Source organism: Eumetopias jubatus, unplaced genomic scaffold (genome assembly GCF_037043125.1).
Source record: "Eumetopias jubatus isolate StellerSeaLion01/CBP00866 unplaced genomic scaffold, mEumJub1_p1.0 scaffold_2, whole genome shotgun sequence".
Classification (NCBI taxonomy): Eukaryota; Metazoa; Chordata; class Mammalia; order Carnivora; family Otariidae; genus Eumetopias; species Eumetopias jubatus.
In genome coordinates, this window is record NW_028274808.1 from 165042561 (window position 1) to 165058864 (window position 16304).

At 34.7% G+C, this 16304-nt stretch overlaps 1 pseudogene; it reads left to right on the forward strand.

Annotated features, from left to right (window-relative positions):
* The first annotated feature begins 5489 nt into the window (after positions 1-5489).
* Positions 5490-15565, forward strand: LOC114202925 (large ribosomal subunit protein uL1 pseudogene; annotated as a pseudogene).
* Positions 15566-16304: the final 739 nt, after the last annotated feature.

Here is a 16304-nt window from a genome sequence, read left to right on the forward strand (position 1 = left end):
ATGTATGTATGTATGTATGTATTTATTTATTTATTTATTTATTGGAGGGAGAAAGCATACGTACCTGTGAGCTGAGGTGGAGGGGTAGAGGGAAAGGGAGAGAGAGAGTCTTAAGTAGGCTCCAAGTTCAGCATGGAGCCTGATGTGGGACTTGACATGGGGCTCTATCTCATGATCCTGGAATCATGACCTGAGCTAAAATCTACAGCTGGATTCTTAACCAACTGAGCCAACCAGGCACCCCCACTTATCTTCTGAGGGAAAAGAACATATGAGCTTGGCTCAACTACTTCTGTTCAACATGCTTAACCTAACATGCCTCACCATTTATTAAATAATACTATACTATAAATGTGATGCTATGAGTCATAAAGAGTTCAATATCGTTATCTTCAACTTATGGTGATTTAGGCCATCACATACTGCCTCATATACCTATCTCTTTCAAAGAGCTGATAAATATCTATTTTCTACAGCAATAAATGCTTATAAATCAGATTTTTTTAAGATTATTTATTTATTTATTTATTTATTTATTTATTTATTTATTTGACAGAGAGACACAGCGAGAGAGGAGCACAAGCAGGGGGAGTGGGAGGTGGAGAAGCAGGCTTCCCGCGGAGCAGGGAGCCCGAAAAGCAGGGCTTGATGGGGGGCTCGATCCCAGGACCCTGGGACCAAGACTTGAGCTGAAGGCAGACGCTTAAGGACTGAGCCACCCAGGGGCCCCTATAAATCAGATTCTTGAAGGAAGGCTGGAATGAGTGTTCTGGTTTTGTTTTATTTTGCTCCCCCCCAAGATAGCCAGAGGAAAAAAAGGACAGAATTAGCTGTGGTTGTTGAGAAAAATAAAGATCCAGAGTCATGTATTACCTGTAAGAAATAGAATCAAGACTTAAGTAGAAATAAAATAAGTTGTTAAATAGAGAAAGGGTTATTATATTCAGAAAGTAAGTAACCTTTGCTAACTTCCTTCATTTACAGATGCTACAAATACTCTGTCCATATGGTGTTTGTCGCCCTTACTGAAGAAAGTGCACTTTCCTCAGTAAAGTAAATACACTTAACAGTGTCCAAGATGTATAAACTTCTGCATGATTTGTTTCTTTTGTAAATTTGGTAAATTATCATTCTTTATCACTACAAATATTGCCAATTTCCAACACTGTCACTTTCTTCCTTATTAAATATCTGGGGATTTTGAGTCTTTTTTAAATTTTTATCATGTATGTTTCCTGATCACTTTTAAATATATTCTTTCATTTTAGGATCTTTCGAGTCGACAGTAAACTGTAATATCCTTAAATTATATTTAGTAAACAATGTTTCTTTTATCTGCCATCCATGCTTGCATACAGGAGAAATATTTCTCCCAACTATAACTTGTCTAAAAAAATCTATTTTTGCCACACAATTTAGCTTTATTCTCAACTAAAAGATATGTGAAAATAATCCCTCATTTTCTTTTATGGCTGGTTTTCTTTTTTTCTAACTCCCTACCCATATGTGAAAATAACATTCAAGGACATAATTGAAAATAATGAAATAATGTGTAATAAAAATCAACCAAAATAGAATCCACAAAGTTTAAAGGAAGAACAGACTAACAAATTAAATGTAATTTCAAGTTTTATTAGAATTAGATTTAAAATATCATAAGTGCCATCATGAGATGCCCAGCAAACCCTTTAATAAGTATTTAACCTTCATGTGTAGGAGTTAGTCATTAATTTCAAGGCTCCTCAAGAGTAAAAAAGAAATTCATAATGTCAAGCACCAAGTTTACAGAATGCATATATTCCTTTTATTTAAAAAATAACATATGGCATTCAGTCTGATGTTATGACCTACATTTATGCATATTAGAAGATAATTCATTTAGCTGTATTTATACTAGTATTGTTACTGGAAAATCACACAGGTATCTGGTAGTGAAGAGAGATATGGTACAGGCTGCTCAGCTCTCCTATAATTCTTGGAGATAGAAATCAGATATATTTATTTCTGCCATTGTTTCAGTATATGCTTCCTGAAAATTCAACTTGTCTAATTTCAACATTGTCAGAATGATTTTTTAAATGTAGTATTTGTTCTTTATATAAAAATTGATACAAAATTTGATGCAGAACAGGTATAAAGTGTTTGCATTGCTTTTGAAGTACCATTCTCAAAAGTAGTAATATGCTAACTAAAAGAAATATCAATTCAAAGCTTGATGTATATTTATTTGTCTTTGTATCCAACTCTAGAAAATACAGATATAAAACATCTAAATTTTCCATGATTTTTGTCTAATTTTATATGTGTTGCCTTAATAGACTATATCTTTTCCTAATTTTTTCATTCTGGTTCAACATGGCTTAGGATACAAGAAAACCAAAGAGTATTTGGAAATAATCCACTTCTGAGTGCTTTATCCGGAACTTCTCAGAAGCTCTGTGTGTGTTTAGGAAGCAGAAATTATAGCTCTGCGCTCATGACCATTTGATAGCAAGAACTTTAAAGATGCAGTCCACTCTATTTTACCACTTCATGCCCATTCCTTCAAGAGTAACTCAGTATTAATATTCTTCATTTTAACCCCTATTTGAATGTTACTAACTTATCTGTGACATATCTAGGAGATAAAGCCTTGTTTTTTTTTTTCATAAATATTTTACTCAGTTTTTTCCATTCTTTCAGCCAGGTATTAATTAATTTGAAATCCATACAGACCCTGGTATATTTCTTCTTAAAGAAGAGATGTAATTACTTGAAGTCGATGTAGCTCTTTCTGGAAAATGAGATAATTTCTGTTTTTAGACATAATGAAATATAATGAATCTTCCTTTAAAGGACAATAAAAGGGCTGTCAGTTTAGGCCATATTCATGGAGAATATATAGAGCCATTAGTAACATGTCTCTGTTAATGCTAATAGCACACAGTCATCTTGATGTTTTAGGTAGGCCTGCACTTAACTAACAGCACTTTTATAATTAATATCCTAACATAACTGTAATGAATGAATTCCCAGTTAGGGAAAGGGAAATAGAAAGTAGGAAAAAAGGGGGGAGGGGTAGCAAAAGCAGAAAGCAAGGATACTGGACAGAGAGTGTAGTAGGCAACCAATTATTATTATTTTTTTTAAAGGAAGAAATTTTCTGAAAATCAATCTAAGGCATTACAGTAGGGGGTCTCCATCTCTGAACCGACCAATGCTCCCTGTTGTTTCTGTCAAGAAAAAAGACATTGTGATTTTCAGTGTAATTTCAAACCTTGTGATATAAGGTTGGCAGGCTGTCCCTCCAGCATGCTGGAAGAGCTCACAGATGAATGAAAGGCAATTTCACCTCTGTCATGGGCGATGGTATAAGATGTGCTCTTCTCAAAGAAAGATAATACAAAATCTTATCTTACAAAACATTGCAAGATGCTGATTGAATCTTAACCTCAAATTATTTTATTATGTCATATCTATCATCTTTAATAGACCACCCAGAAAAAGGAATAAATTAGGAAAATTGTCAGGAAAGTTGCCAAACTTAAGAAAATTAATACCCCAAATTTTTAAATAGCTGTCCATATAATGGGTATATATTGTTTGATTATTTTTAAATTATTAGAAGAGAGAAGAGTTCCTTCCTGCTTTCTTCCTCCTCCTCCTCCTCCTCCTCCTCCTCCCCCTCCCCCTCCCCTTCCTCCTCCTCCTTCTCCTTCTTCTTATTCTTCTTCTTCTTTATAGCAGGAAGGGAAAAACGAAGGCGGGGTATCAGAAGGGGGAGGAACCATGAGAGACTATGGACTCTGAGAAACAAACTGAGGGTTCTAGAGGGGAGGGGGTGGGGGGATGTAGCCTGGTGATGGGTATTAAAGAGGGCACGTACTGAATGGAGCACTGGGTGTTATATGCAAACAATGAATCGTGGAGCACTACATCAAAAACTAATGATGTAATGTATGGTGATTAACATAACATAATAAAATTTTAAAAAATTATAAATTATAACTGTTAAAAAAAGAATGGAAAACAGATAAAAGATATAATTTGAACAATGAAAAATAAAGAATGGGCCATTGCATAAATTTCAAGAATAACTTTTACAATAGTAAGATTTTTACTGGTGTTCTCAGAATATTGAAGAAAGAGATTTATAAACTGTTTCAAGTTAATTAAAATGCATCTAAAAAAGTTCTAGAGTTCCAAGAATGTACAACCAAGCCCCTTACACACAGCATTTCTCTCCAGTAAAAAAATAACTAGAAATGTCTGTTTTAATCTATAATTCTGCAAATAGCACAACTCAGTTTTAAAAAATGATTTTTGAATGTATCTAGTATAAAAGAAAAGCAGAAATGTTTTTCTGATAATTGTCTATCATTCTGTTCCTTTTCTGTATCTTCTGTAATGTGCAACTGTAATGATCAAGAACATTTTCTAATTTTGTAAATGATCAGCATGACTCAATAAAAAAAAACCAAAATAATTTTGAACACTTAAAAAAAAGAGAAGAGTTAATAATTAGATTCAGAATTTATGAAAATAATGCCTTTAGTTGTCAACACAAAAATTAGGAGTCTAGGGATGCCTGGGTGGCTCAGTCGTTAAGCGTCTGCCTTCAGCTCAGGTAATGATCCCAGGGTCCTGGGATCGAGCCCCACATCGGGCTCCCTGCTCGCCGGGAAGCCTGCTTCTCCCTCTCCTACTCCCCCTGCTTGTGCTCCTGCTTTCGCTATCTCTCTCTGTCAAATAAATAAATAAATAAATAAATAAATAAATAAATAAATCTTAAAAAACATTAGGAGTCTAGCAATTAAGTTAGTCACTATTAGGAGACAGTCTTTAAAAATCTATTTTAAATAAAAAATAAGGATTAGCTGTGTCTACTTGTGAATTTCTTCAGACAACACTGATAGACTTTTGACACATTGATTTTAAAATAAGAGATTACAGACAGATTATTTTAATAATTCAGATTTCCTACTCTCTACAGCTCCTCCATCAAAGTATGCCTGAACAAATCATTTATATTTTAAGGGGTTTACATTTCTTAGAATGCAGCAATGTCTCCAAGTTTTTATTTTATTGTGTTAACATAGAAAACCATTCCTGCATGATGGAAAATGGATGTTTATAAAGGACTCGGTTCTTCAACATATCTTTAGCATAGCTTCAATTAATCACTCAAGAATTTAATAAGTTAATAGCAACTTCATTTTACAGATGAGAATACAGAGTCTCAGAGAGAATGCAATTTTTCAAGCCTAAAGAACAGATAGAACTTTAGCAAATACCCACAGAGGCTGATCCCAATGACTTCCTAGGTTAGCATTTCCCATCAAACCATAGTAACTCAAAATTTATTGGGGGGTTTAAGAATAAAATAGGCCCCAGAATCTTTGTGAAACATTGTGCCAGGGTTAGATAAAGTTTTATTACTTCAAGTTTTCCAAGCATTTTTTTACATATTCATGGGTATTGTGACTATCTGGAATATATTATACCATGTAGCCCTTCTCTATTTCTCCTTGGAGTATTTTGTCAGTCTAACATTCTATAAAACACAGTCTAGGAAAGGTTAGTCTAGGCAATTCCTTGATTCACCTAAATTTTATTGAGTGCTTAATATACACCAAGTAATTTGCCAGGTACAAGGAAAGCAGGTTCATAAGGATAGTCCTATATTTCAAAGAAATCACAGCCTAGAATCAAACACTACAAACTCTGTACTGTAATAATAAAAATAATAAAAAATAATAAAATCTGACAATTACGGTACCAAAGAAGAATTATGGTACTAACACAGTCTGGGTTCAGGAAGGAATTTACATAGAAGGTGATGGTTAAGATAACCTTAAAGAATGATCAAAATGAAGTTTCTTTTTATAATACATGATTGCCATAACCAATTTATGAATATTAGTGTTTGTATTTTTCATCTCTCTGTAATGAATATTATATGTGGGCCATGTCCAAATTTGAACTTGCATTTTTATCCTTTTCTTTTTGCATAAATTAAACTGAATTTCATACACACACACTTATATATACAGTATATATACACATACATATATACTTTTTTTTAAAAGTAAATCGTCTATTCCTCATGGTGATATAGGCCAGTGTTCTACATTGAGGTATAAAATTCTCATTATATTATCTTTAGTTAACCTACATTAGTTAGATTATAAAATTTTACCATAGTTCCTATTGATTGGATTATTTGTCATCTAGAAACTCAACAATAATAAAGCAGTTTAGAAACAAATCTATGAGCCAGAGATATAATGAATAACTTCTTTTTATTTTAATTTATGTTAGAATCGACAATTTTGATTAAGATCAACATATGGTGACTGTAGTGGAATGAATGGATTTAAATATCTCATCTCCTAAAAACAACTAAAATATTGGACAAATTTGTCAAGAATAGATATTACAGAGCTCTGGAAATCAACCAGTGACAAACAACAAATTCAGTTTATTCATTAGAAACTCTCAAACTTCCAGGAAGAATAATGGTGTTCTTGCCTTGGGTTGCTCTACAAGAAATTCTACAGGAATTGTCCAGGCTGAAATGAAAGACACTAGTCAGAAATGTGAAGCCACAGGAAGAAATTAAGAGTACCCATAGATGCAACTACATAGACAAATATAAAAGAAAATATAAACATATGTTTGTAATTAATTACTTCTCCTGATTTAAAAGTCAACTGCATAAAGCAATAATTATAAAAATGATTTCCTGATATTATAATTTATAAAGATGTAATTTGTATGATAATGGTAGCAAAGAGAAGGGAGTATAATGGAACTACATTCGATCAAATACTTTTTATCTTATTGAAATTCAGTTGCTGTTATCAAACAATAAGTTACAAGTTAATATATTAATTGTAATCTCCAGGACAACCGTTAAAAATAACAAAATAATTAGCTAAACAACAAAAAAACTATGATATACACTACAAAATATCTACTAATCACACAAAAAATGTTATAATGGAAGAATAATGGTACAAAAATGATGGAAGACTTATAGAACACAAATAGTAAAATGTCATTATCAGTAGTTAGATTAATGAAAATGAATACAACACTCTAATAAAAAATGCAGAGGTGGGCAAAATGGATTTTTAAACAGATCCAACTATATGCTCCACAACAGAGAGAATTTAGATTCAAAGAAACAAAATGGTTAAAAGTAAAAGGAAGGAAAGATATATACCATGCCATCAGAACTCAATAAAGAGATAGGTCATTAATATTAGATAAAATAAATTATAAAACAAAAACTTTCAGGAGACAAAGGAAGATATATTCTAATGATAAAGGATCAATCCATCAGGAAGACATATACTTATAAACATATATACACCTAACAATGGAGCCTCAAAGTATGTGAAGCAAAAGCTGACATAATTATAAAGTAGGCAATTTAACAATAATATTTAAAGATTTTAACACCCTACTGACAAAGATGAAAAAAACAGACAAGAGATCAATAAGGAAATAAAAGATACTATAGCACCATAAATCGACTAGACCTAAAGACATCTGTGAAATAATCCAAAAACAGCAGAATATACACTTTTCTCCTATGCACTTGGAACATTATTCAAGTATATGACATGTTAAGCATAAAACAAACCAAAGTAAGTTATAAAGATTGAAATAATACAAAGTATATTCTCTGAAAACATGAAATAAAATTAGAAATCAAGAAAAAAAAAGAAAATTAGGGACCTTTTCAAATATGTGGAATTTAACATACTCCTAAATAACTAATAGGTCAAAGAATAAATCATAAGTAAATTTAGAAAATTTGAGGTAAAGGAAAGGGATATAAAACATACTAAAATGTACTAGATGAAACTAAAGCAGTGCAGAAAGGGAAATTTAGTGCTACAAACTCATTTATTAAAAAAGAAGAAATATTTCAAATAATTAAGCTATCTGTTCACCTTAAGAAAATGGAAAAAAGAAGAGCAAATTAAACTCAAAGGAAGTATAAGGCAAGGAGTAATAAAGGTTAGAGAGCAGAAAAACAGAAGACAAATCAACAAAACTAAAAGTTGGTTATTTGAAAGGATTGAAAATTTTAACAATTAGCTAGAATAAACAGAACAATGAGAAAGAGAAGATTCATATTGGAAATAAAAGAGGAGACACCACTACCAACATTACAGAATTAAAAATTATTATAAAGAATCTATGGATAATTGTATGCCAACAAACTTTATAACGCACATCAAAAAGGACATATTCCTAAAAAGACACAACAAAATTAACTCAAGAAGAAATAGAAAATATGAATAGACCTATAAAAAGTAAATAGATTGAATTAATAATTTTCAAACTTCCTACAAAGAATAGCCTAGGTCCAAATAACTTCATTAGAGTAATTAATACCAATCATTCACAAACTCTTCAAATTAAAAAAGAAAAGGGAACACTTCCTAACTCATTCTATGAGGCCAGTATTATGCTAATATCACAAGAAAAGGAAACCAGAGACCAATACCTGTTATGAATATGGATGCAAAAATAGTCAATAAAATGCTAAAAAACTTAAGCAAGCAACCTACATAAGAAGAATATCACACCAAGTACACATTTTCCCACCAGTACAAGGTAGGTTCAACATTCAAAAAATTAGTCAAGGTAATACATCTAATTAATAAAATAAAGGGCAAATAAGTAAATGGTCATTTCAGTAGATGCAAAAAAAAAAAAGGCACTTGATAAAATCCAATACACTTTCATGTTAAAACACTCAACAAACTTGAAGTAGAAGGGGACTCCCTCCGTCTCCCAAAAAGAATCTACCAAAATTCCACAGGTTTTTATCCTTAATGATAAAAGGTTGGATATTTTCCCACAAATATCAGACAAAGGCAAAAATAACCACTATCACCATTCCCATTACACCATTTCCAGGAGGTTCTAGCCATGGAAATTGGTTAGAAATAAAAGGAATTCAGATTGGAAGGGTAAATTAAAATGATCATTCTCTGCAAATGACATGATATTGCACATAGAAAGTCCTAAAGAATCCACACACACTCAAAAACTATAGAATTTATAAATGAGTTCATTATTATTTGCAGGATAGAAGCTCAATATGCAAATTTCAACATTTTTACATACTACAATTAAAATTCCAAAAATGAAATTAGGAAAAAAATCTATAATAACACGTATTTGCAAAAATTGTTTCTAAAATTAATATGGAAAGGCAAGAAGCCCAGAATAGCCAAAAGACTTTTTAAAAAGAAGAACAAATTTGGAGTGCCCATACATCCCGATTTCCAACTATACTACAAAGCTATAGTAATCAAAACTGGTTTTTGAGGGCTATCTGTCAATGGAATACAACTGAAACTCCAGAAATAAAATCTTACATTTATGGTTAATTAAGTTTTAACAAAGCTTTTTAAGACAATTTGTTGTGGTAAAATAGTCTTTTCAATAAATGGTGTTACAGTAACTGGATCCACATGCAAAAAAATAAATAATTCAGACCCCTACTCCACATAATAAACACAAATTTTGATATTAAGGTGGATCAGAAACATAAATGTAAGAACGAAAGCAATAAAACTATTAGAAAAAAACATAGGAGTAAATTTTTATGACCTTGACTTGAGCAAAGCCCTCCTAGATAAATATCTAAAGCAGAAGTAACAACAACAGAAACAGATAAACTGGACATCACTAAAATTAAAAGCTGTTAGCTTTAAAGACACTCAAGAAGTGAAAGACAACACATAATAAAAAAACTTTTATAAATCACATATATACAAGGAATTGTATACCTACAACATAAAAAATTTTTTACAACTCTATAATGAAAAAAGAAACAATTAAAATAGAAAAATGATTTGAAAAGATAATTCTCCAAAGAAGATATATAGATGTTCAATAGATACATGCAAAAATGATCAACACTATTAGCCATCAGGGAAATGCAAATAAAAACCACAATGAGAGACTACTCTACACACACTAGAATTGCTAAAATCAAAAAGAGACAACAAATGCTTGTAAGAATGCAGAGAATTTAGAACCTCTTAAATTTGGGTGGGATTATATAATAGTGCATCCACTTTGGAAAACAGTTTGGCAGTCCCTCAAATTGTTAAACATAGAGTTAGTTACCATATGATCCAGAAATTTCACTTCTAAGTATATACCAAAGAGAAATGAAACCATATGTCTGCATGAAAACCTGTATGTGAACATTCATAGTAGCATTATTCATAATAACCAAAGTTAAAAACAACCCAAATGCCCATCATCTGATGAATGAATAAATAAAATATTGTATATCCATACAATGGAATGTAATTTAGCAAAAAAATGGAGTACTATACACACTACAACATGGATAAATCTTGAAAACATTGTGCTAAGTGGAAGAAGTCAGTTACATAAAACCACATATTATATTATTCCATTTATACTGAATGTTCAGAATGAGCAATCCATAGAAAGAGTCCCGTGGTGTGTTTAGGTGGAGAGAAGAAGGTGACTGCTAATGGGTACAGAGCTTTTTGGATGGCAATAAAATAAATTCCAAAATTTGATAATGGTGATAGTTGTGTAGTTAATATATTAAAATATATTGAAAGTGTAAATTTTAGGGGTATCTGGCTTAGTTTGTGGAGCATGTGACTCTTTATCTCGGGATTGTGGGTTCGAGCCCCATGTTGGTTGTAGAGATTACTTAAAAATAAAATCTTTTTTTAAAAAAGTATAAATTTGCGGGGGAGGAGCAAGATGGTGGAGGAGTAGAAGACCTAAATTTCATCTGGTCCCAGGAATTCAGCTAGATAGCTATTAAACTATTCTGAACACCTACAAACTCAACAGGAGTTTGAAGAAAAGAATAGCAGCAATTCTATGAACAGAAAAGCGACCACTTTCTGGAAGGTAGGACAGTGGAGAAGTGAATCCGAAGCGATATTTGGGAAGATAGACCAAGGGGTGGAGGGACCCTCCGTCACCCAGCTACCAGCAAGTGATAGAGCAGCAGAGAACAAAATTGGAACTTTTAGAAGTCTGCTCTGCTGAGGGACATTGCTCCAGTGGCTAAGCAGGGGGTGGAACCCCCATGGGACAGTATGGTCTCAGGACCCTCGGGGTCACAGAAAGACCAGGAGTGCCTGAATGTGGCAGAGCTCCCAGGTGTCAGAGCAGGGAAGCCAGCTGCAAAGATGGAGCCGAAGAGTGGGCTCTCAGCTGGAGGCTGCCATAAACCATGATCCGCGGCACAGTCAGGCCACTATTCTTCCAGCAAGGACCTAACAAGCAGCAGAACCAGGGAGACCCCCCTTCCTCCCCAAGGAGGAGTGGCATGGGAGTGCACCACAGGAATCTGCTGGGGTTTGGAGATTCCATACGGGGTGGTGTGCCAGAGATAGAAACACTCGGTCACAGGCTGGATGAGCACGGCATGCCGCCGGAGACCAGGGAGAGAGGAGTGATTGACTGCTTTTCTCTGATGGCTCACTGAGGAGTGGGGCCCTGAGTTCATGGCTCCTCCAGGGCCAGAGATTGGGAGGCCGCCATTTTCATTCTTGTCCTCCAAAGCTGTAAGGAAAGCTTTCAGGCAACAAAAGCTACTGAGAGCAAACCCGAACAGATTACTTAGCCTGGCCCCTGGCAATTCCACCTCGGGCAAAGACATTTGAGAATCACTGCAACAGTACCCTCCCCCAGAAGACCAATAAGAACAGCCAGCCAAGACCCAGTTTACCAATCAATGAGAACTGCAAAACTCTAGCCCTAGGGGAATACAGAACATAGAATTCATGGCTTTTTTCCCAAGATGCTTTAGTCTTTCAAAATTAATTTTTTTAATTTTCTTTATTTTTTTCTAATTCTTTTTTTAAAATTTTTATTCTTTCCTTTTTCAACCAATATCTTATCAATTCCTTTTTAAAAATCTTTTTTCATTTTCATTTTTACAGTCATATTCTATCCCTTCATTGTATTTAACCTAAATAGAAAACCTGAACAGACCCATAACCATTAAGGAAATTGAAGCAGTAATTAAAAATCTCCCAACAAAGAGGAGCCCAGGGCCAGATGGCTTCCCAGGGGAATTCTACCAAACATTTAAAGAAGAATTAATACTTATTCTTCTGAAACTGTTCCTAAAAATAGAAATAGAAGGAAAACTTCCAAACTCATTATATGACGCCAGCATTACCTTGATCCCAAAGCCAGACAAAGACCCCATCAAAAAGGAGAATTATAGACCAATATCCCTGATGAAGATGGATGCAGAAATTCTCACCAAAATAATAGCCAATAGGATCCAACAGTATATCAAAAGGATTATTCACCATGACCAAGTGGGATTTATTCTTGGGCTGCAAGGTGTTCAACATTTCCAAATCAATCAATGTGATACAATACATTAATAAAAGAAAGAACAAGAACCATATGATCCTCTCAATAGATGCAGAAAAAGCATTTGACAAAGTACAGCATTCCTTCTTGATTAAAACTTTTCACAGTGTAGGGATAGAGGGAACATACCTCAATATCATAAAAGCCATCTATGAAAAACCCAGAGCAAGTATCATTCTCAATGGGGAAAAACTGAGAGCTTTCCCCCTAAGGTCAGGAATGTGGCAGGGATGTCCACTATCACCACTGCTATTCAACATACTACTAGAAGTCCTAGCCTCAGCAATCAGACAACAAAAAGAAATAAAAGGCATTGAATTGGCAAAGAAGAAGTCAAATTCTCACTCTGCAGATGATATCATATTTTATGTGGAAAACCCAAAGATTCTACCCCAAAACTGCCAGAACTCATACAGAAATTCAGAAAAGTGGCAGGATATAAAATCAATGCACAGAAATCAGTTGCATTTCTATACACCAACAACAAGACAGAAGAAAGAGAAATTAAGGAGTCAATTCCATTTACAATTGCACCCAAAACCATAAGATACCTAGGAATAAATCTAACCAAAGAGGCAAAGAATCTGTACTCATAAAACTATAGAATACTCATGAAAGAAATTGAGGAAGACACAAGGAAATGGAAAAAACGTTCCATGCTCATGAATTGGAAGAACAAATACTGTGAAAATGTCTATGCTACCTAGAGCAATCTATACATTTAATGTAATCCCTATCAAAATACCATCCACTTTTTTCAAAGAAATGGAACGAATAATCCTAAAATCTGTATGAAACCAGAAAAGACCCCGAATAGCCAGAGGAATGTTGAAAAAGAAAAGCAAAGCTGGTGGCATCACAATTCCAGACTTCAAGCTCTATTACAAAGCTTTAATCATCAGGACAGTATGGTACTGGCACAAAAACAGACACATAGATCAATGGAACAGAATAGAGAGCCCAGAAATGGACCCTCAACTCTATGGTCAACTAATCTTTAACAAAGCAGGAAAGAATGTCCAGTGGAAAAAAGACAGTCTCTTCAACAAATGGTGTGGGGAAAATTGGACAGCCACATACAGAAGAATGAAACTGGACCATTTCCTTACACCATACACAAAAATAGACACAAAATGGATGAAAGACCTAAATGTGAGACAGGAATCCATCAAAATCCTTGAGGAGAACACAGGCAGCAACCTCTTCAACCTCAGCTGCAGCAACTTCTTCTTAGAAACATCGCCAAAGGCAAGGGAATCAAGGGCAAAAAAGAACTATGGGCGTTTCATCAAGCTAAAAAGCTTTTGCACAGCAAAGGACTCAGTCAACAAAACCAATAGACAACCGACAGAATGGGAGAAGATATTTGCAAATGACATATCAGTAAAGGGCTAGTATCGAAAATCTATAAAGAATTTATCGAACTCAACACCCAGAGAACAAATAATCCAATCAAGAAATGGGCAGAAGACATGAACAGACATTTTTCCAAAGAAGACATCCAAATGGCCAACAGACACATGAAAAAGTGCTCAACATCACTCTGGCATCAGGGAAATCCAAATCAAAAGCTCAATGAGATACCACCTCACACCAGTCAGAATGGCTAAAATTAACAAATCAGGAAACAACAGATGTTGGCAAGGATGTGGAGGAAGGGGAACCCTCCTACACTGTTGGTGGGAACGCAAGCTGATGCAGCCACTCTGGAAAACAGTATGGAGCTTCCTCAAACAGTTGAAAATAGAGCTTTCCTACGACCCAGGAATTGCACTACTGGGTATTTACCCCAAAGATACAAATGTAGTGATCCGAAGGGGCACATGCACCCCAATGTTTATAGCAGCAATGTCCACAATAGGCAAACTATTGAAAGAGCCTAGATGTCTATCAACAGATGAATGGATAAAGAAGATGTGGTGTATATATGCAATGGAATATTATGAAGCCATCAAAAAAACTGAAATCTTGCCATTTGCAACAATGTGAATGGAACTAGAGGGTATTATGCTAAGCAAAATAAGTCAATCAGAGAAAGAATTATCATATGATCTCACTGATATGAGGATTTGAGAAACAAGACAGAGGATCATAGTGGAATGGAGGGAAAAATGAAACAAGACGAAACCAGAGAGGGAGACAAACAACAAGAAACTCTTAATCTCAGGAAACAAACTGAGGGTTGCTGGAGTGGAGGGGGGTGGGAGGGATAGGGTGATAGACATTGGGAATGGTATGTGCTATGGTGAGCACTGTGAATTGTGTAAGACTGATGAATCACGGACCTATAGCCCTGAAACAAACAAAATATTATATGTTAATAAAAAAGTGTAAATTTTATAGTATGTGAATTTCATCTCAATAAAGCTGTTATTAAGCTCCCCCCCCACATTGAGATACCACTAATTAAAAATTGGAATGTCCATATTTAAAAATAATCTTTTTTTTTTCCAGTTACTGCGGCGCGAAGAACCATGAGCAGCAAAGTCTCCCATGACGCCCTGTACGAGGCGGTGCGGGAAGTCCTGCATGGGAACCAGCGCAAGCGCTGGAAGTTTTTGGAGATGGTGGAGCTGCAGATCAGTCTGAAGAACTATGACCCTCAGAAGGACAAACGCTTCGCGGGCACCATCAGGCTTAAGTCCACTCCCCGCCCCAAGTTCTCCGTATGTGTTTTGGGGGATCAGCAGCACTGTGATGAGTCCAAGGCAGTGGATATTCCCCACATGGATATTGAGGCGCTGAAGAAACTCAACAAGAATAAGAAATTAGTCAAGAAGTTGGCCAAGAAGTATGATGCCTTTTTGGCTTCAGAATCTCTTATCAAGCAGATCCCACGAATCCTGGGCCCAGGCCTGAATAAGGCTGGCAAGTTCCCTTCCTTGCTGACCCACAATGAAAACATGGTGGCCAAAGTGGATGAAGTGAAGTCCACCATCAAATTCCAGATGAAGAAGGTGCTGTGTCTGGCAGTGGCTGTTGGCCATGTGAAGATGACAGATGACGAGCTTGTGTACAACATCCACTTAGTGGTCAATTTCCTGGTGTCCTTGCTCAAGAAGAATTGGCAGAATGTCCGGGCCTTATACATCAAGAGCACCATGGGCAAGCCCCAGCGCCTGTACTAAGGCACAGTTCAATAAATCCTAGTGCTACCCTTAAAAAAAAAAAATAACCTTGACAACAGCAGGTTTGGGGAATTTATAGAGAAACTGGAAACCTAAAGTACTGATGGTGGGAATGTAAAAGTTTTAATCACTTTGAAAACAATTTGGTAGGTGTGGTTCCTTAATATGTAAACTTGACCATACGAGACTGCAATTGCACTCCTAGATTTCTAATCCAGGGGCCATGAATATATATCTACACAAAGGCAAAGGCATTTATGTGAATGTTCATAGCATGATGTTCTAGTAGCAAAACTCAGCAGTCAAGTGGGTATTAACTGTGAGTAGATAAACAAAATGTTGCATAGCTATGCAAAGGCATACTATTTAGCAATAAAAAGGAACAAAATATAGCTACATGGTCTAACATGGATAAACCTCAAAAACCTTATGCTGAATTAAATAAGCCAGACACAAAAGACTTATTATATTTATATGGAATTTCCTGGAAAGACTAAACCTATGGAGACAGAAGGAGACTAGTAGTTGGCTGGAGCTGAACGTGAGAGTAGATACTGAAAATAGACACAAGGGATGAAAATGTTCTAAATGTTCTAAAACTAGATAATGGTTTTGGTTACATAGCTTTATAAATTTACTAAAGATACTGAATTATATGTTTATGACTTGTAAATTATACTTTGATAAAGCTTTAAAAAGAGAAAATTGTTCATGCCATTTTTATCTCTTTAAAATTTAGTCACCTAGGGCATATTATCTTCCAATCTCTTATAATTT